Below are 26892 nucleotides of genomic sequence, written 5' to 3'. Positions count from 1 at the left end.
TGTAACTCTGAAACAGTGGAGAGGCATTACTTGAGGTTAGTGTGGCTCTGAGTAAAAAGTGCTAAACCAGACTCAGATGAATTCTGAAGAAGGAAGTATTTCCTGGAGTTGTGTGAAACACAGGGGATGGTTGAACTCCCAGTCTTCATGCAGACAGAGCACTTGGGCATTTGTAATTGGTTCTAAATGGAGTGGCAGCCTTACCCAAATGCCATAAAAAGAACATAAGGTTTAGAGGATGCTATAGTCAAAGGTGGTGTGATACTGTGAGTAAAAATATTAACTAAAATTAATTTTATTTTCTCCTCAACTTATGTAAGACAGGTGGTCATATAGTCATCTGCTCATCAGTTGTAATTTATGCAAATTGAAGGACTAAAGAAAGAAAGATAATGAAAGAAAATGAACAAAGAATGGGATGAAGCAGGGTCTGAGTGAAGACCAATGACTCCAGGAGCCATAAAAAATAAGGGCTGAAAATGTCATCCAGGAAAGTAAAAAATTGAAAAATTAATCAAATCTAGACAGTGAAATTCATGTATCTTAGCCCCAAGACTATTCATCACTGTTGGCCTCAACTACTCTTCCTCATAAAATTCAGTAAGCCTTGCAAATTGACCTGGTATGTTAACTTTCAAATAAGATTTGACTAATCCTTCTGTTTCCTTTTTGTTTATTTTGGCTCTTATAAAGTCAGCTAGAGGCTGGAAGGTCCTTGACAGCTAGCACTACAGCCCAGCATTGCTCATGACTTACTCAAAGTTGTTTCGCAGTTACAGAGGGAGTAAGCAAAGACAGACAAATATTTCCTGGTGTTGTAAACATCCAGCAGGGCAAATAAAGAGTCTTAGAAGTCTGCTGAAATTCTACCCTAAGTCTTAGACTATTCGGTCCTAATCAGATCACAGTAAAGGTAGTGGAATGAAGAAGAGTCTGTATTTAACTCCAGTATATTTCCATTCTAATTAAGATATTTACTTAATTAAAATCCATTTTTTTTAATTTATTTACTTTTGGATTTTTGTTGTGTACACTTGCCAGAGAGAGACAAAGAAAGTGGGAAAATGAGAAATCACCGTGCAGGGGTGATTCATCTTCCTCCATTCTCTTCTCAGGATTTTGGACATGTACATTCTTATGCCTGGTGTATTTAATTTTAGTCTACTTAGTCCAGGATTCAAACCTTGGAGTCTGCCATCTGGGATCCTGTGCTTTAACCACTACACCATCTCCTGGCCCCTATTAATGTCTTACTTGAAGTGATAATCAGTTAAATGTTACCAACATGAAGAGTCAACATGTTTTAATATTCCGAATTTAAAATTACTTTACTAATATTGGTTTGTACATCAGAAGAATACATAAATAATTTATTTAATTTTCTAAAACCTGATTCCTTAAAAATATAAACTAGAAGCATACCATCGCTTTTATGTATTGTCAGGAAAGTCATGATGCATTTTTGCATTGAAAAATATGTCATGACTTTCCTGACAACCTAACATATTGTAATATTGTCACTTTGACCTACTCCATAGATGACACTCTTGTATCAAAACCTTATTATTACATAAATATTTGTGATTAACATCAATACTCTCCTATGTATCAATGTATCAATGGAGTCCTATGAAGTGCTTGAATTTTTTTCTTTGATTAAATGTGTTCACTTTTATCTTTTTATCTACTTATTTGAATGGCAAGTATTAACTATAGACCCAGGAAAAATGTTGCTGAGGTAGGAAAGACAAACAAATAAGACATTCGTGAATTATCTATTTGGGCTCAGAATAACCACAGATCTTCTATAGTACTCAGACTACATTTGAAAGATCATCAGAAGAGACTATCATCCAAAGATCAACCATGTCATAGTACAAACTCTTACAACTGATTATCAACACAAATGCAATTACTACAAAAATGATTTCTCTTTGATCTATGACATATCTCTCTACTGATTCATTTCAGGAATATTTCTTGAGCCACTATTTGCTAGATGTTGTAAACCAAGTGAGCTCATATTTTAGTATAAGATGCAGTCAAAGGAAAAAAAAAACAACAAAAACAAGTAATCTCATCTATATGAAACAAAATGATTGGAGGACAGAGGAAGAATTAAATAGAATGAGATGAACTATAAAGAATTTGAACTAACTGAACTTGTTGCTCAGTCAGATATTTAGATCATTTTGATCCCATCAACTGCTGCATCATTGAAAAGAAAACAAATGTTATCACTTTCACTGTATCACTCCTGAAAATGAAGTCGCAGGGCTCACTTTCTCCATTTATCTTTTTGCATGTATCAATGCAAATATTGTAGGTGGCTTAGGACATTACTCTATCAGAGTACAATTAATATTATGCTATGTTTTACATTGTGGCTTATTAGGTCCAACAATGGGAAACTGAAGTTAGCATGATAAGAAATTCAGACAGTTTAGAAGGTAGGGTTTCTGAGTTGGAAACCGTTAGTATTTTCTAGCTGCACAATTTAGGGCAAGTCACTTCACGTCGGCATCTCTCCTTAAAATGGAGAAGAGTACACAGGCCTATTTAATGACTTGCTTGATTTGAAAGAATTGTACAAAGGGTGAAATAATGAATAGATTTTAATTATGATATTGTTAAATTTACATAATGAATATAACGGATACTCTTTCTCAACTGAGTATAAAAATAAATATTCTGATGTTGTGTAAAATTCCATGGCAGGGCCTATAAAGAAGCATTTTAAGGAAAGAATAAATGTCATAGAATGGAAGGCTCGCAGTTTAATTTTTTTTTTTCTGGGATATGCTCTTGCATGCTTATAAAAGAGAAAAGGAGGAAAATAAAACACCTTAATTTTTTAAATACTTAGGAATATTGGCGAGATATAAGAGATGTATTGGAGATAAAATCCTCTATAAAGACTTTAAGATGAAAATGCGTTTATTTTAAGTAGTTAGAAATGTCAGGACACGTGAAGGACAGGAATAGACTGAATAGATTAGCATGTTAACAGCTTCGTGGAGTATAAAAAAGTGTTTGATATTTATTGATTGGTGATGCATATCAGATCAGAAAATATTGGAAGGGCACAATAAGCTAAAAATGTTGATATATTCAAGTTTAATATAGTTTGCAACTCATAAAACAGGTTGTGAATACACGGAAAGCAAGGAGTGTCACACTGAGATCAAAGTGAATTGTATTTATTCTAATTTAATTCTTTATGTAGTGTTGAAGTATAGCAAATTGTTGGAGAGTGAAAGCAGGCCTTGGACATTTTAATGGACGGTTGCCTTCAAAGAAGTTGTTATTCTTTTGGGTGAGTTTTGGCTGTAGTTCTTATAGAAGTTAGAAAATCTGAATTATTTTGAGAGAACCCAAACAACTTTAATGTGTTAGACACAATTAGACACTGGTCCAGAAAATAGCCATTCATAGGTTTGTGGAATTTAAGCTTAACACTCATTTTTCAACTCCTGTTGCAATACAATGCAGACTCCCTTAGTAGGGTTCGTGACAGAGCAGTGTGTCTGAGAGTGTGCCATTTTCAAACAAGTTAAAATTAGGTTTATGTGGGTAGATCGATAGAGCTCAAGAAGTAGAGCTTCAGAGTACACATTGTGATCTGAGAACAGATTTGAAAAATTCTAAATGAGTTGGAAATAGTGTCAGGGATAAAGTGAACAGGGAATCTATGACTACATAATATTTTCGATAAAAATCCATGGGACATTTACTGGGAAAAAGCACTACTTTTTCTTGAGGGCCAGGAAATAAGAATTACTGCTTTTGTCCAACCAGCTCATCACTGTCAAAAGCTATCACTCCTAGAGTCACTTGGCTAGGGGAGGCAAGCGTAAACTTGCACCTGAGTCTCCGTGTTGAGTGTCAAGTGATTCCGATTTCTGGTTACTACTGACTGGATCACCGAGCCATGGAAATGCCGGAATTCAGCCATCTGTGATGAGTTCAAAGATTTATGTAGGTGCCCATAAAAAAGGCAACACAAACTGAAATGCCAGCCACTGTAAAGTTTGGCTTAGGATGCTAATAGACTCTGGCAATGAAGTCATGTCTTGACTTCCGTCTATGGTATGAAAGAAAAATAAGAAAACAAAAATGCAAACTACCAAGTAATAAATCTTCAACCACCTGAGGCTAAGCAGACTGAATCCTATTATAAAAAGTGACAACAAAAGTCTTTAATCAAAAAAGTAAAAATAAAGAAGTTTAGCTTTAATTTCTAATTCTAAAGATTTGTGTAACGTTCCACAATGTTTCTTTTAATATGATAATATCCCACATCATTATAGATTCAAATAGAAAATGAGGATGTTTTGCAAAAAAGAAAAGAAGAATAACAATTTAAGTATAATTGTTCCCTATTTAAAAGAGATTCAAGAAATCATCTCTAAATAAACATTTGACTATTTAACTGTGCATTTCTGTAATCCTTGTTTTGTTTCGAATAAGGCTTACACTTGATAAATCTCTAATTATTAAATATATTGAGCAAAAATGGTCAAGAAAATACTTCATAATTTCGATTCATTGTCTATGACAATTCTGTGCTTTGACCTAAAAAATATCTTAATTGCCACATTTGCTTGCTAACTTTACTAAGGGGCCTATGCATCACTTATAAGTGATAGTGTTTAAAAGTCAATAATAAAAAGAAATTCAACTTCACAACATCTTAAATATGGTCAACACGGTCTCTAAAACAGTATGTACAGAAAAGCACATACAAGCACATCTTGGTAAGTGTTTCCTCGAACCCAAACAGGTTCAGTCTTCTGATTCTTTCCATTTTTAAGATTTCATGTTCAGAAATGTGTCATACGAAATAAACTTTTGTTTCAAATCTCCTTCCTGAAATATCTGCATACTTGGTATCAGACATTAGTCTAAAATTTCTAATTTACTTTTTAGAAACTTTCTATCATTTTTAAATGTAAGATATTTACTCAAAGCTTATTTTAAAAATAGCCTGTACATATTCTTAATAATCTAGATAATTACAGTTCAAACATACAAGAGATAACTAAAATGATGTCTTAAATTTTGTTGCAGAGTTCTAGTTTGCAAAAGGGCACAAGTTGCTTTCACATTTTCCATAGGGCTAATCCATTAGGGAGGGGGTTATGTATACATCCTGTCAAGATGTGACTCTTAGTTAACTGTATTTACTTTATTTTTATTTTTTGAGAGTTTTTTTTTTGTTATAGGGCGCGTGTGCTCGTGGGAAAGACAGAGGGACAGAAAGCAAGAAATCACTCCCCAGGAAGAATGGCCACACTGCAATCCCTTCTCCTCCATTCTCCTCCTGGAATCTTGGGCACACACGCACACACACCCAGCATGAGTTTAAGCCATCTGGTCTGGGACTCAAACCACAATCGACTACTACATGGGAGTCCAGTGACATAGTCATTACACCAACTGCTGGTCCCATCTTTTAAGAAAAATTTTACCAGAGAGGAACAGAGTGAGAGAGAGAGGGAAAGTGAGAAAGCAAGTTGCCAGGTCCCGGACTTAAACCATGGTTGGCCATGTGGGAGTCCAACACCCTTAACCACCATGCCATCTGCTGGCCCCAAGATGTAGCTCTTAGCAGCAGTGATAATTTGTTCTGTGTGAATGCTCATTACTGCCAGCTTGTTGATCACTTCTTACTTCGGGGGTCTTCATATACAAGAGCTCTCACAATATGTATTCGTTTTCATCACTTCACTGCGGGCAACTTTCTCTGACTGGCAGAGAATAGTGATACTATTTCTTCCTGTTCCTGTTGGTGCATACACATGCTTTGAGATCCAATTTTCTCTCCAAGTTGTCCCAAGTTCTTCAGCTTGCTTATTATGAGATCATCTTCATTTTTGGTCTTATCCATTGTATACCTCTTCCTCATCTTAACCCATGTAGCTTTTTGGTTCATGTGGATAGAACAGTAATTTATTTATTTACTATTTGATATTTGCTTAATTCATTTTATTTGTTCATTTTTGCCACGGTATAAGAGAGAATATATCACTTAGTATTTAAGAGTGTAAGCTTTGTCTATAGGAAAATGTATTTTAGAACTGCCTCTACTTCTTCACTCTGTAATTAGGGAATTTAATCTCTATAAGCTTCGGTTTCCTCTTTTGTATAAGTTGGAGCAATGTATTATATATTTTATAAAGTCATTGTGATGGTTAAATAAGATGATAGACATAAAGGATTTATCAATTTTAAGTGAGACAAGATTAAAATGATTGAATTAAAATACTACTGTATAGCATTGTAACAATCATGTCATCGTTATGCTAAAATATAAATTACTTCTATGTCTGTTAGTTTACTATTTCATGATTGCCTCAGTCAGGGTATGCTATATGCTGCAGTAGTAAACAACTTCCAAATGTTCAGGGGAGGCCCCACCTGTGTGACGTGGTCAGTTCTGAGTCTGACTGCAGTGTGGGAGGCCGTATGGCTGACCATGGTTCTGATCTCCAGCCTGATTGACCTGAAACACTTGAGTGTGTCCAAGATCCTGAAGAGCTAGAGGTCTGGAGGAAGGAGATTGCTATGTAATGAGACCCTATGGAGGGAACGTCTCTCTCTCTCTCTCTTTCTCTTCTCATTTGAGAACACCCACTCTCTATCATAAATTATTTTCTTTTTCAGGGAGTTACAAACAAGGAAATATTTTTCAGACATGCCCTGTATCATCATATTCTCATCCTTCACCTGATGCCGACACTGTAGCCACGACATGGAGCATGCACATCACCACTGCAGAAGAAAAGAACAAGAACAACATACATACTAAGTTCATTGGCACTGACACCTCCCCGCTTCAAATGCTCGGCTTTATTTGGCACACTTCAGTCACTGGAGACAGTCGCATAATCACATTTAAAGGTGACAAAGAAGTTTGGTTCTACTGTTCGCCTAAGAAAATGGAGAAAAGAAAAATTTATGATTGATAGCATTAATACTTACCATAGTTATCCTCTGAGGTATTAAATTAAGAAACATGTTTTAGAAAATCATGATTTATAAGGTTAAGATTGTAAGGAGCACACTTCTCAGAAAGGAAAACTGCTCTCATTAACTTTACTCTGAAACAAAGCATTTATGCTATGCAGTGAGATAGATATCTGAATCTGATTCCTAAAGCCCTGTAGACTCAGACCTTCCAGAAGACAGGAAAAAGGTCTTGATATTGTTATAGCTCACAAGTTTATTCAAGGACCTTCTTAGTTGTGCCTATAAATGAGAGTCATTTGTGGAGTTTTATTTTGTTTCATTTTGTCTTTAATACACATACTTGGGCTTCAAAGCAGAATTAATAAAATAAGAATATCAAAGAAAGATTGTATTGAATGGTCAAGGAGTAAAAAGTACTGCCTTATTCAATGAACTTTATTAGATTTTTAAATTCATTTATATAAGAGCCTTGGACCCATGTAAATGAAGTACATGAATGAAAAATATGACAGAATTTTCTTACAATTAAAATTCCTGTTGTACATAGACACTCACATACACAAATATGTATACATAAACACATATACACATGTGTATATACTCTTGCACGTGCATAGAAAATATATATAAGGTTGAAATCTAATACAAATGTATGTTTTTTCCAGATATTCATAATGTGTTTTATTTACCCTAATTACATAATAAATCTTGGGGTGAAATATGTAGAAATGGGACTAAAATATTACATTTTTCTTAGTCATATTTATCATATAAGGGATATAATTTTCCATATGAGCGACTTGTAAGTATTTACCACATGTGAATTGATTGGTTTTATAATGAGTTTTTTAATTGATTTATCTACCAACATTACTTAAGATGCATCAGTCATGATCAAGAGAGGTCATCTCAATGATTACAATTTATTGTATGGTCTTATAATATTAGTACATATTTTAAAGTATATTTTAAATTTGTGGTTTTAAGTATTGTCCATTTTTGGTAAGGTTGAGCATGCCAGATTACCTGGTCCAGGAATCACACATAGTTGTCCTTGTTGGATTAGGGCGAAGACATTTTCAGGCAGATGAAGATCAGGACTACTAATAACCATGAAACCCTACCTACTGGGTTCAAACAGGTAGTCATCGAAGTTGTCTCTTTCCAAAGTAAATATGAGATAGAATTTACTAATCAAGGTTGACAAAGTTATAATTGTAAACAACACATACAGCCCCAGTCACAGTCATTGTTCAAATACCTGTATGAGAAACGGAGGGAACCAGCAGTTAGCGTAATGGCTATGTCACTGGACTCACATGTAGTCAACCGCGGTTCACGTCCCGGACCCGGTGGCTTAAAACTTATGCCGGGTGCGTGTGCGTGTGTGCCCAAGATCCTGAGAAGAGAATGGAGAAGGGGTTGTGGCGTGGCCATCCCCCCTGGGGTGTGATTTCTCGCTTTATGTCTCTCTGTCTCTGTCTGTCTGTCTGGCGAGTGCACGCGCCCTATAGCAAAAACCTCTCCAAAAAAAAAGAAAAAAAAAAAAAAGAAAGAAAGAAATTGGGCCTCACTCAAAACTAGCGGCTTTCCAGGTCACTCTGCAAGTGGATCAGAGTAACACACGTAGTGAGCGGTGTGTTGCCTCCAAAATCCGAACAGGCACTCTGGAACGACTTATTCTTCACCTTAGAAGGAATATCTCAGCACACCCCACACCACTGGACCCCTGAAATTTTCACTGAAGTAGAAGGTCTCTGAATTTTGGTTGGTTTTATTTTCTACTCCTTAACATAGAAATGTTTTACTTCTAAGTCCAGAGTGGTGGCTGATTCTTGCTCATGGAGTCCAAACGGCAATATGTTATCAACATCACGGACCACCACCTTATCTTCTGGAAAGGAAAGGTGATCTAGTGTCCTGGGAACTAAATTTACGACATGGCACTGAGGCGTTGAGATACCCTGAGGTAGCACAGTGAGGATGTTTCTGGCATTGTCAGCTGAAAGCAAAATGCTTCCAGTGGGCTTTCTAAACAGAGAGGAGGAAAAGGCGTTTGGCAGATCAGTAGCTGTGTACCAGGTACCAGGAGATGTGTTCATTTGCTCAGGCAAGGAAGCCGCATCTGGCACAGCAGCTGTGATTGGAGGCACCACTTGGGCAAGCTTATGAAAATCCACTGTGGTTCTCCAAGACCCATCTGTCTTCTGCACGGGCCAAATCGCAGAGCAAAATGAGAAGGTGGCAGGACTCACTTCTCCTGAATCTTTCAAATCCTTTATGGTGCTGCTACTCATTCCCCCCAGGGATACAATATTGTTTTTGATTTACTATTTTCCTGGGTAAAGACACCTCTTACACTTTTATTTGGCCCTTTTCATTACAAAAGCCCTCACTGAACAGGTTAGGGAGCCAATGTCGGTATTCTGCCTGCTGCTAAATACATTCCAACTGTGCATTCTAGAGCTTGGGAAACAAACACAGATTGGGATTGAGGATGCACTGGATCCATTGTAAATCAAACCTGAGCCCAAATCCATTGATCACCTGCCTCCATAAGCACCCCCACTCTAATTGGAGAGCCATATTGATGTTTTGAGTCTCCCTGAATCAATGTCAGCTCAGCACCACTGTCCATTAGAGCCCGATTTCCCTTTCCTCTAATAAAAGGCCAGAGGCCCTCACTGGCCATTTTGGTCTCCCCAGGAATGCAGTTAATCCCCTCAGGCAGGTTGAAAGGCAGATATCAATGTGGGTGGGAGTCAGAGTGTCACTGCCACTTCAGGAGGGAAGGCCACTTCCTCTGGCAAAAAATATACAAACAAAAACATAAACGCCTCACTAGAATGTAGGGACTCCATGTCACCCACTATATCAGGGTCCTCTCACAGGACCCTAACCATTTGCAGGATCCTGTCTTTTCCTAGCCAATGCCCTCATCTTATTTTTTTTATTTTTTTATTTTTAGACATTTTTGCTATAGGTTATGTGCACTCTCCAGAAAGAGAGAGACAGAGAGACAGAAAGCAAGAAATCACCTCCCACGGGGAATGGCCACACCACAATCCCTTCTCCTCCATTCTCCCCTCGGGATCTTGGGCACGCATACACAGGCGCCTGATGTGAGCTTAAGCCACTGGGTCCGGGACTCAAACCACAGTCGACTACATGGGAGTCCAGCGACATAGCCATTATGGCATCTGCTGGTCCAATGCCCTCATCTTAACATTAGATACTGTATGAAGTGGAGAGTTTATCTTTCATTGTGAGTTAGCCAAATCAATGATGGAGGCTTGTGTTTGATTTTCAGCAATTTCAGCCCTATTTGTACAAGAGATTCTTTGTCAGTGCACACTTAGAAGCTTTTAGGTTATTTATGTGTGCCTAGAGTCAGAAGCCCAAATCCCTAAGCTCATCCTTCTCTTTCATCACTTTGTCTAGTGAGTCTAGGATCAACCAACCAGCATCATTATATTTCCTTTCCCCCCACAAATGTTTATACAGAATCATTAAATTCCTTGCTTCTTATAGCAGTGAATCAGGAGTTTCAAATATGTCTATTTTGCATACCTTATCAAACAGTTCAAGCCATGAACCATCTGTGCTCTGTACGATTAGAAGTAGAGACTAAGGCCAACAATTGGTGTGGAGGTTAAGGCTCTGGATCCCATATGGCCAGCTTTATAGTTTGAGTCCCAGGTGCAGTGACTTGAGAATCACACCAGATGCATGTATGTACATTCCCCAAATTCCAAGAGGAGAATTGAGGAGAAGGGAGTGTGACATGGCCATCCCCTATGGGGGATGACAGTTCTCACTTTCTCTCTGTCTCTCTCTTTTTGTCTGTCTCCCTATGGCAAACTCACACACCTAGCAGAAAAAAAAATAAGTAAGAAAAAGAAGAGACCCTAATATTTTTAGGCCTAATCAGATTAAGGAGCCAATTAAAGAGATTCATACTTAAAACTCTATTCCGGTAGAACCATTCCCAAGTACCATAATCTGTATTCGTCTGTGTTCTTCAGAGAAACAGAACCAACAGAAAAAATATGTATGTAAAAGGAAGGATTTATTACAGAAATGCCCTTATGGAATGATAAGGCAGAGAAGTCTCACAGTAGGCTGTCTACAAGCAGCTGGAAGTCTATGAAGCAGTGAAGCTGATTAGTTTTAGTCTGAGACCTGGACTGAGTCCTTGGGAGGCTGCTGACCTATGCATCCTCAGAGAATCTAAAGGTCAGAGAATTTGGAGCCTTGTTTGTTTAGAAATGCACAGAGGCCAGTAACCTGCAGAAATATACACACTCAAAGAGGAATCAGAGGATCAGGGACGGAGGAGGCAATGTATAGGAGAGAAAGTTGGAAAGGAGGGAGGAACAGAATTCCATTTCCTCTCTTTGTACCTCCCATGTGATTGGCCAAGTGGATAGTACCAGTCCCCACCAAAGGCAGGTCTTCCTCAGTCCTCAGGTCCACATGCCAATCTTGTCTAGAAACACACTCATAGACACTTAGAAATGACGCTTCACTAGCCCTTCAGACATCCTTCAATCAGATCAAATTAACACCTCAAATTAACCACCAATTGTGCCATTCTATAAATTTTATAAATTCAGGAACAGAGAGGTTACCCAACTTTTATGCAGTTTTCAGCAGTTAAATTGTGAGGTTAGAATCTGATACCAGAATTGTATGTGATCCAAGTCGAGTTTCTTTTCATATGCTGAAGCGACACAGAGGTAACAGTCTCAAGCTACCTTGGGCCAGCCATTGATCAGTCGCACGCCCGTAACATGGCACAGCGACTTGCTTATAGGAAGACAAATGTTTGCCGTGATGATGTAAAGAAGAAATAAAAAGATATGTCATTCCCTCTCATTTGTCCACTCCAACCTCCTAAGAGTACCAACTTCCATTTGGGGCAGAATTAAGTCTGATTCTTAACTACTCACAATGTGAATTCTTGACAAATTTGAGATATCTTGTCTAAGAGTGTGGGGATAATTTTAGAATAAAGACCCTGAATGAAATAGCTTACTTCTCCCTCTCTTTACCTTCTTAACTATCATATAACTATCCTCCTTTGAGACAGATCCGTTTAGACTAGATTTGTGGGTAGTGCCTTTAATCTTGTTTACTAATAAGGAAAACTTATTTACCACCACATACTTACAAATTTTGTATTTACTATTTTTGTTGTGTTGTTTTGCATTTCCTATATGACCTTCATTTTTCCTTTCCATTATTCCTCCAAAAAACTTTATTAATATGAAGAGTACTGTTTTGAAAATGTAGAACGTATGTTTCATGGAAAACTTCAAAATATTTTACGAGAACACAAACATACATCTAGCACATGCTGTGCCTTTTGGACTAGAATGCAAAGCAACTTGGGTTCTCTAATATTCTGCACGACTTTGTGACAGCTCTCCCACAGGTCCCAGCTTCATCATGACTCCTCTTTTGTTGAGGTTATTTGCTCACAGAGAGACTATTGTTGCAAAGTGTTTCTTTCCTTTCCTTTTCTTCAGGCCATCCTTTCTTCTTTCTTTCATTCTTCTTTTTCTCGCTTTATGTCTCTCTTTCTTCTTTTATTTTTTCAAAGAAGAAAACAGAAGAAAAATTAATAGACCGATTTTTCTTTGGATAGTATTAGAAATAAAGAAGGAAAACATGTCATAACCATTCATTTTGAAAGATCAAATTTGTATGAACTGCTCAATTTGAATAAGGTTTTTATTTTTCAGTTCAACTTTCACATCATTGATAGAGAAAACCCGAACAAAGCTGCATAAAGATTATAATGATGAAACATTTAACACTTCCATTGCCCAATGTCTTAAAATATATTATTAATACTTTTTAAACTTTATAATTAAAATAAAATGACTGTAAAATATTTTGGATATTGGATAGATATAATTCTGTTGTTACTGTTTACTGTTATGTTACTCTCAACTGTTAGTAGACATGTGTAAGAGGTTTTATTCAAAAGAAATTGTATTTATTTCTTCCATGAGAGAGAGAGAAAGCAGGGAGACAAAAGAACTCTCAAAAATGTCTCCTTTCTTCACCCCGTCCCTAGTCCCAGCCAACCTGGACAGGTGGTGTACGTAATGCCCTGTGTTTTGAGGGAGGTCCTGGGATGGGAACCCTGGACCATGTCTGGGTAAGCCCAGTTGCATTACCACTGTGACCTCAAGACTTTCTGAAGGACATTCAAGGGAATGTATTTTTCTTAGTTTTCTCTGAGCATTTCACACTTTCACAAATGCTTTATGTCAGCTATTGAATTTTATCTTAATGTTTGGAAATTTCATTTTATTCTCACTCTTTATTCAGATAAAATTGGTTTAACAATTTCATTTACTTCAGTGATGGAAATATGAGATTGTCTTATTTTGGAATACATCTAGTCAATTAGCTGCTATATGGATAACTAAGCCAACTTTATTTGATTTTGGATTTCTATGTAGATATGTAATTGCTTGTCAGTGCCTTCAATTGACTCTCAGAAACTATTTTTGAACTTGATATATTTGTTTCAAGCTCTTCATAAAATCTACTGTAATTGAACTATTATTGAGTCTCATCATAACATACATTTTTCCCTTTGGGTCTATAAGCTAATTCACTTGTAACTGTGATTTGTCTGATTTTTTGTTATTATTTACAGCTGTTTTATCTCTCAGGTTTACTTCTTTTACTCCCTCCATTAATTGGAAAGTAAAATGAATGTTTGTCCCACTAACACACATAAATTATACTGACTTGATAAAATTTTAAAACAGCTTTTAATAACATGATTATTTTAAATTGTGCTTAATTCTATATTTTAATTCATTTTAAACATCATAACTCATTTTAATTGAATTTATAGAATCCATTGGCATTTAGAAACACTGTTATTTGATAAAAGTAAATGTATTCACGTTGCTTCTTACCTCTTCCTCTGATTTCAATTTTCCTCTTAGCTTTAAATTTCATCCTCTGACTACTTTAGTCATTCCATTTTAGGGTTAGAAAAGAGTAGTGCTTTTACAATAAAAATAGCTCCCAAAGTCTGACCCTTCCTTAGTACTTGCCTTTGCCTTCCATCCCAATTCTTTCTCCCTCATGAACCATATTCAATGATCTCTACTCACTCCTGCATTTTTAATTTCTACTTTTATTCCATAGATCTTTGCTTGAATTGTAGTTATTATATTTAAATTTACTCATTTATCTCTTCCGTGAGCAAAAGAGACATATGGCCAGAGACACAGCTCTCCAAACATGTCTGATGCTATGATCTACCCTCAGCCCATGCCAGCCCCAAACATAGGCATGGGCCAGCCTGGGACACCCAGGGAAGACTCCTGAAGTGAACCCAGAACTCTCATATGAGTCAGCCTCACAGTGCCACTGTCCACCCCGCTTGGCTTATTATTAACCTTAAAACAACAACATCAAAAACAAAGAAAGTGAATCTTTTCCTTGACCATGGAGTACTATGCTTTTTGTTCCCACACCAAAACTGAACATAATAGCTGAATCTCAGAACTTCTTTTCATCAAGTCTTATTTTACTTCCAAATTTTAATAAGTTTACCCTTTCCAAGATCGTCAATCAGATCTTTTGGAATACAATTTGAATATAATTTCATAATCAGTGTACTTCAATTAAGGCAGTACTCCAAATGCTTAAGAACATAGTTGATGGGACCAGTAGATGGTGTAATGGTTACGTCACTGGACTTCTATATAATTGACTGCAGTTTGAGACCCGAACCCAGTGGCTTAAAACTCACCCCGGGCATGTGTACATGAATACCCAAGATCCAGAGAGAAGAATGGAGGAGAAAGGATTATGGCATGGCCATCCCTCCTGGGGAGTGATTTCTTGTTTTGTCTCTCTGTATCTCTCTGTTTCTCCAGAGAGTGCACATGCCCTATAGCAAAAATTTGTTTTAAAAATAAAACATGGTAGAGGCCAGCAGGTAGTATGGATCTCACATGGCCAACTGTGAGCTTCAAGTCTCAGACCTGGTGGTTTGAAAATCACACTAGGCACTTGTGCATGTGTACCCAAAATCTCAAGAGGAGAAAGGAGGAGAAGACCTTGAAGCATGACCATCCCCTTGTGGGATGATTTCTCATTTTCCCTCTCTCTCTCTCTTTCTCTCTCTGGTGAGTGCATGCATCCTATAGCAAATTAAAAACAAAAATCATGGTCACCAGAGCTAGGCTGGATATATTTAAATCTCAGACTTCCCATTTGCTTAGCTCCATCATTATTTTGTAAAATAGAGACAACATAGTACTTATTTCATAAGATTCTTTTGAAATTTAACATGGGTCAATGTGTAAAAGAAAAACCACCTATAATGAGGCCAATGACATGGTCACATATATAAAATCATTAGCTACTGCTTTGTGAAACTTCATTATGGCACTTTTGTCTGGTTCCAATAACTGTTCTGCATTGTTTGTGAGTTTGGCTCTTTCTCATTTTCTAATCTCAGCTCTCAGACCACATACTTACCAACACCTTCCCAAACCACTCCATGCATGACTGGTTCCAACACTGTCCATTCGCTTTCACTCACTATCTCTGTTGTGCTATTTTACTCTGCTGTTTCCTTTCTAGCTTCTGATTTTTATTATTTTTTATACTTATCTATTTATTGGATTATTCAATGTCAGTCTTCATAGTAGTAGTCCCAGTGGGAATAGGAGCCGTGAAAAGATCTGTCATGTTAATAACTCTATCCCCAGCACATAGTTGAGTTTTTAGAAATCTCTGGTAAATTAATAAGTAGTTTCCACTCCTATAATGTGAAATATCAGTTCAAGTCAACTTGTTTCAAAATTCTGCAAAGGCAGTATGAGGGGGCCCTGCTCACTCTCCAGGAAAACTGTATTCATGAATATTTGAAAGATAAATCACCACTTAAAATATCTGGAAATTGTTCTTTGTTCTAAAGGTGGAAAATGCAAATTAAAACATAAAGAAATCTACATGCCCATCAAACATGAGGCCCTATGGCACTTGAGCTATGACCAGCTCCCTTCCCCACCTCAAAAATTAGTAGAAACTGAACTGAGTATGATTAAAAACAAGGCAGACAACTTAAAAGAGATAGCTGGGAAAAGACAGTGGAAGAGAACTCTGCTAATGCTACTGTCATCCCAGGGAAACTGCAAAGGCGTGTAAGGCTGAGCCTCTTAAGAAGCATCAGGATTCACACTGCAGAAGAGGAGATGTGTCTACAATGCTCTAGTGGAGGAACTGAAAAAAATAATGAGAGCAATAAACAAGCCCTGGAGAGGATAAAAGGGAATCAGTATCTAGAACTGCTGTAATATATTCTCTACAAAGCCCAGTTTCCACAAGAATTTGTAAGACATCCAAAAAAATATATCAGGAAAATGTGACCCAGAGATAGGAAAAAATGCTGGCAGCAGAAACTTCTGGAAGAAGACCCAGATACAGGAATTAACAAAGTCATTACAAGGTCGTACCAGAGAGGTGGGGGCAAAGGCTCTCTGGATCTGTACAGCAAAATTGGATATCACTTCAATAGGTAGCGATTTGTGGAGGAGGTGGCATCCTTGGAACCAAGAAGCACTGAAAGATGTCAGATGACAAATCTGGTGATGGGGGATAAGATGTTCAGTAAGGCCCATTTTCCCTGGAGTCATATTCAAGGACAAAGGGAGGAAAGTCCATCTGTTCTGGTGATACGGCAGAAAATAGCTGGTGGAGGCTGTCCGCGTGGTGGATTTTGTCCTTCAGGCCTGAGACTGAAAAGGTGGTGAAAATCCATGCTGATACCTTTGAACGACATGTTGGGTGAACAAAATAAACAGCCTTGAAGCTCCTCTTGTCCTTGACAAGATTACAAAGATTCTAAAGAAATAGAAACAACTAAAAACATGCATACAGAAGGAAAGAAAGCTTTGATGGCAAGGTTTTATCAAATATACAATAAAAATAGTGAAATAGAAATGATAAAATTAATTCTGAATTTTAAATATAAAATTAGGAATTGAAAAATAAAATTCAAAATTTTAAAAGAAGGTACCAAAGGTAATTAACAGAAAATGTGAACAAGTAGAAGAAAAAAATTAACAAATTTGAATACAGATTGAAAGAAATTATGTATATTGAAAAGCCATAATAGAAAGGTTATATAATGTCAGATGGTAATGTGAGTACAAAAAAATAAGAACTGAAATTAAAAAACGTAGTTACTATATCAAACTCTATAAAAATGTTCCTGCTATTCTTACTTCTGTTAGTTTCATTAATATACATAACATTATACAAGGTGATAATTATAACAATATAGCACTGGGATTTTAGTGAGTATAAATGTCTGTGTGTGTGTGTGTGTGTGTGTGTGTGTGTGTGTGTAAAGAAAAAATGGAATGGAGTTAAGTAGGAGTAACATTTAAGAATTAAGTATAAATCTAGAATAATTTCTCACAGGCTAAGTTATTCATAGTAAGTCCAATACAATCAATAAGACAGTAACTCAAAATGTACAGTAAAAAAAAAATCATTAAATAAATTAAAATTTTACTCTATAAATTATTCACTTAATAATTGGAAAAAGGAAGGAAAAAGAATAAGAAACAATAAATATATAGAAAACAAAAATAAAATGATCAAATTAAATTGAATTATTTTGATAGTAACATTAAACTGGAATCAATAAAAATGACAAGTCTTTAGATGCATTAACAAAAGAGAAAAAGAAACTTGAATGACTAAAATATGGACTAAAATAATGATCATTTATACAGGCCATAAAAAAAATAAAAAGGAATATAAAAGAATATCTTGAATAAATGTTGACCAAAAAAATCAGATAACTAAAACAAAATGCATAAATTCCTAGAAAAACACAAAATACTAAAATTAACTCAAGAAAAATACTGACAATTTGAATAGATTTTTAATCAGTGAGGAGACTGATTTTATAATATCACTCCCATGGGGACCAACAGGTGGCATGGTGGTTAAGGACCTGGGCATTCCCATATGACTGACCACAGTCCAAGTCCCGGAACTGGTAGCTTGCTTTCTCACTTTTCCTCCCTCTCTCTCTCTCTCTCTGTGTGTGTCTCTCTCTGGTCAAATTCAAATAAAATGAATAAATAAATAAAATTAAATCAAAATAATTATTAAAAATATACAACTCCCACAAAAAATAGTTGAGGTTCAGATGTCTCTCCTGGTTAATTCTACCAAACATGTGAAGAGGAATTAGTATCAATTTATCATAAATTACTCGAAAAGAAAAAAAGAGAGAGAGAAAAGGACACTTTCTAAATCTAACTCATTTAGTGGGGCCAGTATTAAATTTATACTACAGACAAATACATAGAAACTACAAACTATTATCTCTTATGAATTTAGATGTGATAATGTGGTAGGCAGTTAGTTAGCCATGAGCAGGTGGCCCTAAGAGAAAAGCGAAAGGCTCATCTAGCTCCAGGCACCAGGAGGGCGAGGCAATTTGCCATCTTCCTTCCTTGGGGCCTAAGGAAAACACACAGGGATGATTCCTAGATTTTCTCCTATGTTTTGGTCAATGCCTTAATTTCTATTAGGGCGATGGACTAATTGGGCAGTCTTATTGGGGCAACCTGGCTCGCATTGGGCGTGTGCAATTAGGTGATCAAGTTCCTCATTCTTTACCTGTGAGGAAGATGCACAGGTGCAGGGAAAAAAAACGTGTAGATTCAAATGTAAAGGAAGGACATAGGCGGCTTAAGGGCCTCCCACTAATGAATATTCATGACTTCTAGTAAGAAAAATAGTAGTTAACTAGGACCAAGCGTGGTTGCCACCTGGTAATCTGCCCGCCCAAAAACATTTTTGGGGACTTTCTTTCTTTCCTTTCCTTTCTTTCTATTAAATCTTTTCTACCTACTTCATTCATGGTTGTGGTTTCATTTTGCGCCTAGGGACAGATCTCTTAAGTTTAGTGATCTGGACCCAAAGAACCAAGGACTTCACAACGCAGCTCGACACTTCCCATCTGTTAACAATAATACTTAACTGAATACTTGCAACCTAAGTGGCATAAGTGATAAAGGGTAGCTATTAAAAACACACAACTAACACCATACTAAAAGTGAAAGACTGAATGTTTCTGCCTAAAATCAGGAAAAAGACAAAATCTGCTCTTACAACTTTTATTTTACATTTTATTGAAAATTCCAGGTAAACTATTAGCCCAAAATGAAATAATATGAGGTCATAATGGAAAAGAACTAAAACCACCTCTATTTATAGATGACTTTTTTCTTTATAAACAGTAAAATCTCAAGGATTTCACCAACATATTATTAGAACTAATAGGTGAGTTCATCAAGGTCCCATACCTTAGGTCATGACACAAAATTCAGTTGCATTCCTCTGAACTTGCAATGAATAATTTAAAAATAAAATTCTAAAAATTCCTTTACAAATGCATAATATACTTGGTATACTTGAAAATAAATTTTTATAAGAGCAATGTAAAACTTATACAACGAAATCTTCAAAGCATTGTATAAATAAAGAGATATATAATTATGGAAACATGTTTTATACACAGACCAGAAAATGCAATATTACTAAGATAATATTATTCCCAGATTGATCTTCATACTTAATTCAATTCTTACAAAAATTCCAGCTTGTTTCTTTGCATAAATTCATAAATTGATCCTAAAAATCCAGGTAGAAATCCAAGGGCATCAAAATAATATAAAACAGGGACCAGCAGTTAGCGTAATGGCTATGTCACTGAACTTCCATGTAGCAGCCTGTAGTTCAAGTCCCGGACCTGGTAGCTTAAACTCACGTGAGGCACGTGTGCATGCGTGCCAAGATCCTGAGAGGAGAACGGAGGAGAAGGGATTGCAGCGTGACCATCCCTCCTGGGGGGTGATTTCTCACTTTCTATCTCTCTTTCTGTCGAGTACACGCGCCCTATAGCAAAAAAAAAAAAAAAAAAAAATCTCCAAATAATAATAATATAAAACAATTTTGTATAAAAAGAAAGTTGGAGAGTTTACAGATCTCGATTTTAAAAATTTCTATAATTCAGGACCAGTAGTTAGCGTAATGGCTATGTCGCTGGACTCCCACATAGTTGACTGTGGTTCGAGTCCCAGACCCAGTGGCTTAAACTTACACCGTGTGTGCGTGCCTAAGAACCCGAGAGGAAAATGGAGAAGAAGGGATTGTGGCATGGCCATCCCCCCTGGGGGGTGATTTCTCGCTTTCTGTCTCTCTGTCTCTCTCCGTCTGTCTGGTGAGTGCACGCACCCTATAGCAAAAACCTCTCCAAAAAAAAAATTTCTATGATTCTACAATAATTAAAATGTTTAGTATCACTATAAGAATAAATGTAGAGACTAGTCAAATAGAATTAAATCCTCACATTTATTGTCGACTTATTTTTGTCAAGGACACCTGATAATAAATTACAGCATATTATATTCTCCAACAAATGATGCTAGGAAAATTAGATATTCATACACAAAAATTTATTGAAAGACCTACATGTGAGAGTTAAAATCATAAAATTCCTAGAAAAGTAACCTCCTATGGGTTAATGTGCTTGACCTTGGGTTTTAGAAATGATTCTTAATGGGAACCAGCAGTTGGCGTAATGGCTATGTCGCTGGATGCCCATGTAGCCGACTGCGGGTCGCGTCCCGGACCCGGTGGCTTAAAATCTCACGCCGGGTGCGTGTGCATGCGTGACCAAGATCCCGAGAGGAGAATGGAGGAGAAGGGATTGCGGCGTGACCATCCCCTCTGGGGGGAGATTTCTCGCTTTCTGTCTCTATGTCTCTGTCTGTCTGGCAAGCACACGTGCCCTATAGCGAAAAAAAACCTCTCCAAAAAAAAAAAAAGAAGTGATTCTTAAGTGCTATCAAAAAACACAAACAACAAAAAGAAAATATAAAAAAATGACCAACTCTTCTTCACCAGAAGTAAAACCTTGTGTTTTAAAGAATGCTAGAAAAGTTGTAAAAGGATAACCCACAGAATGGGAGAAAGTGTTTGAAATCATATGTCTAATATGGGACTTATTACTTAGAACACATACAAATTATTTACAACTCAGTAATAAAAAGACAAATAGTTAATGGGGCCAGCAGATAGCGTGGTGATGAAGGCACTAGATCCCACATGGCTGACTCTGTGGTGTAAGTTCTGGGCCCAGTGGCTTGAAAAGCAAACCTGCCCATGTGATGCATGCACAAAATTCCAAGGGGAGATTGGAAAAGAAGGGATTGCAGTGTGGCCATCCTCCCTAGGGAGTAATTTCTCAATTTCCCTCTCTGTCTCTGTCTCTCTCCCTGGAGAGCACACATGCGTTATGGCAAAATCTGAAAAAAAAAAAGACAAATAGACCAATTAAAAATGAACAAAGGGCCTGAATACACATTTTTTCAAAGCACATAGGTAAATGATCAATAATTACATTAAAGATGCTCAACATTATTAGCCACCAGGAAAATGGAAATTGAAATCATAATGAGATTACATTTTTATACCCACCAGGATGGCAACAATTAAAGACGGATAATAATCAGTGTTGTCGCTTCGCACAAAAACTGGAAATTTCATATACTGTGTTTTTAATAAAAATGATGTATCCTTTATGGAAAATGGTACTGCAGGTTCTCTAAATATGTAAAGCATAGAGTTATCACATGACTCAGGAATTCCTCTGCTAAGTATATATTCCATGAAAATGAAAGCACGTCCATATATAAACTTCTGCACAAATGTTCATAGCACCATTACACGTTATCTAAAAAGGATAAACAACCTAAATGCATAGCATCTAATGAATGATTTTTTGTTTTGTTTTGTTTTTAGAGATTTTCGCTATAGAGCACAGGCTTTCAACAGAGAGACAGAGAGACACAAGTGAGAAATCACCCCCTGGGGCGGATGGCTACTCTACAATCCTTTCTCTTCCATTCTCTCAGGATTTGGCGGTGCACATACATGCGCTCAAAGTCTTTCAAGCCACAAGGTCCAAGATAGGAACTGCGGTCGGCCATGTGGGAGTCCAGTGACATAACTATTACGCCATCTGCTGGTCCTGTGAATGAATTAACAAATGGTAGTAAATCTATATTTCTGAGTGGTTAAATAAGCCATGAAAGATTTTTAAATATCTAAAAGTAGACATAACTTGAGAAAAAAGTAAATTGCTTTGTTTCCCAATATTCAATTCCAAACTACATTACCTGTGTTTTTGTACCATGTCTAAGCATCCTGTTGACTGGCTTCTCTTCTCTACTCCTCTAAAACAGAGAACTTTTTCTCCAGTTCATCTTGTCTTCTTAACTTCCTTGTTCTTATTTATTTATTTATTTATTGTTTATTGTTTATTTCTCTCAACCCGGTTTCAAAAGTCCACATCAGCCTGAAATCTTCCCTTTCTTTATTTGTCTTTATTCAATCATCTACAATTATCTGCTTATTCCTTTATTTACCCCTTCTTTTTTGACCTTGGATACAAGATCTTAATCTACCCTCATATTTAGAAACACAGAAAATTTTTAAAAAGTACATATACTGTGAACAGTATAATTGTTTCATGAAATATACCATATTAAGTTGTATAATTGTATTATACAATTAATTAATTATATCGTATCAGTGTATTCCAGCTCAGCTATGTTTTTCTTACATTTGGAATCATTATTATTCCACCATTATTTTAATAAAGCTTTTCCCATATTTGTGTATGTGTATATATGTATATATATTCTTAATGTTTCTTTTTTCATATGGCTGTAATTCTTATGATTTGCATTGTAGTTGTATCATAAAAAATTACATTTAGAGTTTAAATACAGCTATTACATTAGAGATTTATAGAATTTATGGTTAGTGATCAAAACATAATTTGAAATCTTAAAACTATAAATATATATCAAGGCAAATGTAATATGCAATCTACCAATGCATGAACTTCTACCCTCTCATTTTAAACTCTTCCCCAGAACTGCTTATTGTTTCATATATCGAAAGATGCTTAAAGAAGACTGTTTGCCGTTCTATTCCTCTTAGAAACCAAAGGACTCATATTATAGAAAATTAGTGGAACCATGAAGTATTAAAGTTCTTCTTGAGAACTTCAACCTCCAGTGTGGATTTGATTTCTCAGTCTTATATAATTCCATACTAGGAAATCATAAAATACTGTAATTTGTAATTCATATTTCTAAATATCTTTTTAGGAGACATATTAGGCTTAGGCTAAGGGTTACGGCATGCCTAATACTTCAAATGCCATCAGGGTAGCATACCATGAGCACCAGACCGCAAGTTCCATGAACAGGAGGGGTTTAAATCAACTAAAAAGTTGAAAGTAAGGCCCCCAAAATTGCTTTCTTCATTAAATTGTCACAGAAATAAACATTCAAAGAAACTGTTGAGTTGGAAATAAATTTAGAACTCTTTTAACATGTATAGAACATAATGAAAAAAATTTACTTTTCCTAGAATGATTGAAACACACTATGTTAAACCCTGACGTTAAACTGGATTTATGACAAATTTCTAAATTAATTTTGCTCTGATAAATAACGTAATTTTTAGATTTATTCTTGTCAATTCTACTTCATACGTTTTAATGTTAACTTTCTATGGCATACAATGAATAAGAGTGGCTGTCTTAACACTTTGAAGTGTGAATATTACCATCGTTCTCCAAAGAGTTATAGGTATTTTTAACCATGACAATGTATATATCTTTCTTTTTGATATCCAATAGACATAAATATAAAGCATCATTTACTTGGTTAAGCACTTACAGAAAAAAATGCCTTGTCCTACAAAATGTGTTCAGTTACTAATATTTACTATTCATAGGTGCAAAACAAGTTAAGATATTTCAGGAAAATACGATCTGGTGTCTAATATCAAGGCTTTATCAAATAAAAAGATTCAGGGCAGCCTAGTCTAACCTGTCACAAACTAGCTCTGTTGCATTGAGCAAGCTATTTCCTAGCTCCTGCCATTTCATTTCCCTATCTATAAGATGAAGTTGGACAACATCATTTCTAAGCTTCCCTTCCGGTTCTAATATGGCAGGCTTGCTGAGGTGTATTTTTTTTTTGATGGTTTATCATTTATTTTATAAAGTGAATGCAAGGTATTGCAGTAAACTAACAGTAAAATAAATTATGGACGATAGTTGTATGTATTTTCAGAACGCTTAACCATTTGAATATTTGGAATTGATTCTTTTGGTGTAATAATACAGTTTTACTGGTGTATTGATTTGTACTGAAACTCAACATAAAAATTATAAATATACAAGGACTAGGTTAACCAATCACCTGGTGTGATAGAACGAGTCGACATTGTAAATTCATTATATTTTCAAAGGCTTCACTTGCTGCCTGACCTGTTAGCAAATATAGAAACGATGATAAATCAGCCTAAGGGTAAGCCTTGATCTCGTCTACCATTGTAAATTAGCTTATCAACGACTCAAACTAATACAGAACTGTCGGTGAAGAATAAATCACAGCCCATGTATTAATTTGTGTTAGGAAACAAAATTAGACGCTTTCTAATGCTGACATCATACTTGATTTTTAATGACAGATGAAATAAGCTGGAAGGGTGAGTAATGAATGGCGAAAAATATAATGATTTATGTGTACTGTATTTTAGGTCTCCATTAGCTTTATCACTGGACATAAATCTAGTTTAACCTCACCATTTCAGGTTTCAAAACCCAGTTTTGGTAAAGCGAGAGTCAAAGCATGGTGACTAATCGTTCGCAGTGCTGCATTGTACAGTAAAAATTCGCTAAGAGTGTAGATTGTAAGTGTTCTTATCATACACAAAAAGGAAAGAAAACATAAAAAGGAAATAACTCTGTGAGGTGATGGCTGTCACTTAGCTTAGACACAGTGTATACTTACGTTCAAGATGTACGCCTTCGATACAGACGATTTTATTTGTCACTTATATGTCAATAAAGGTGAAAGAGGGCCAGCAGGTGGTGTGGTGGTTAAGGCGCTGGACACTCCCACATGGCCGACCACGGTTCCATTCCTGGACCTGGTGGCTTGCTCTCTCCCTTTCCTTCTCTCTGTGTGTCTGTCATTCTCTGGCCAAATGAAAATAAATGAATAAATAAAATGTTAAAAAAAAAGAGATTTAAAAAAAATAAAGGTGAAAGAGAAGTAGAGAAATATACGAGAGATACACCCACACGCATATAAACACGTATTTAATTATACATTTAGATTAAATTAGAACATCTATTGCGACATTTTTATATTATGAAAACAGTCTCTGTAGTTCCAAGGAAGGGACACGCACAACCGCAGTTCACGGGGGCGGAGATTACTGTAAGAGTCACATACGGAAACCCAAAAGCCAGGGGAACCTTCTGAGCATCTCTGCAGGTAGTGTGAGTCCCAGTGGTTCACAGAGAGGGGTGTATTCTGGTCCCATGGAAAGTGAAGACGTTTCCATTTCCAATCTGCATAGTTCAGATTAAAACTCGAGGTGAAGTGACCGTGTGGGTACCTTACGTTCACATTTCTCAAGAGAGACACAGTAGTCGCAGCTCCTTTCCAAAGAAACGAAGCAAATGTAGCTGGTCAGTGTCAGATTTTTGTGTCATAATCGTCCTGACTGCAAAGAAAAGTCCCAACCTTAGAGAGTGAAGAGCAGCCAAGGGCAGAAAACAGGCAGGCCTATGGAAAGCCTAAGAAAGTCTCCAAGTCTCACGCTTATCTCAAAGTAAAAACAAGCCCTTGGATCCAAAGGACCCCCCTGAGCAATGCTCTGAGGTGGCGAGAAAGCTGAGCTCCGAAAACCACCTAAAGCAGATCAGCTGCTAAAGCAGTCTATCCTGTGTCTGGAGTTGTTTGTTTTTGTTTTTGTTTTTCAGTATTTCATTCAAAGAAACTCTGAGTATAAATCTGGATCTTGAACAGAATGGGTCATTTATTTAGTTACTGATTATTTATCTGCATGGTCGGATTTATCTATCCAATTACAGTATGTTCTTGTAACGGCGACTCTATCCTTTGAAAGCATCTGTACACGTGCAGCAGATTGTTTTCCAAAGATGGCCGCAAGGATGCATCCTATTTCTACAATGTGACCACATCACACAAAGAGCCGCACTCTATTTCTCCACCTGCTTAAGTCAAGGCAGAAAGTTCCCATTGACCACTTGGACCCACAAAACAAGAAAAAGTGCTGCTGCGTCAACATTTGCTCTTCGATACCACCTACCCTGTAAGCACTCTGACTTCCCTTAGAGCCTCATGAAGAGAAGAGACCACAGGAAACTGGAAAATAAAACGCCGTGGAAAGAAAGAAAAGGAAGGGAACCAGCAGTTAGCGTAATAGCTATGTCGTTGGACTCCCACATAGTCGACCAAGGTTTGCGTCCTGGACCCGATGGATTAAAACTCACGCCGGGCACGTGTGGGTGCGTGCCCAAGATCCTGAGAGGAAAATGGAGGAGAAGGGATTGCGGCTTGACCATCCCCCCGGGGGGTGATTTCTCGCTTTCTGTCTCTATGTCTCTCTCTGTCTGGCGAGCACACGCGCCCTATGGCGAAAATCTCTCCCCCCCACCAAAAAAAAAAAAGAAAGAAAAAGAATACAAGAGAGCTACAGGACAAGGAGAACCAAAATGCCAGGTATATGTTTGGGGAAATATTGTCACTTTCACATCTCTGCTCAGTTAGGGTTTCGTAAGCAAAAATGCTAGAAAATGTCTAAAAAAAGTGTCTTTTAGAGAGATAACAAAATCTGTTGGGTCACTTTTTTTTTTCTCTTTTTTTGGAGAGGTTTTTGCTATAGGGCACGTGCACTCGCCAGACAGACAGAGAGAGACAGAAAGACAGAAAGCGAGAAATCACCCCC

The sequence above is a fragment of the Tupaia chinensis genome, unplaced genomic scaffold (genome assembly GCF_000334495.1).
Source record: "Tupaia chinensis unplaced genomic scaffold, TupChi_1.0 Scaffold143648_1, whole genome shotgun sequence".
Lineage (NCBI taxonomy): Eukaryota > Metazoa > Chordata > Mammalia > Scandentia > Tupaiidae > Tupaia > Tupaia belangeri.
The sequence above is the reverse complement of the archived record's forward strand: the minus strand, read 5'-3'. Positions refer to the sequence as shown.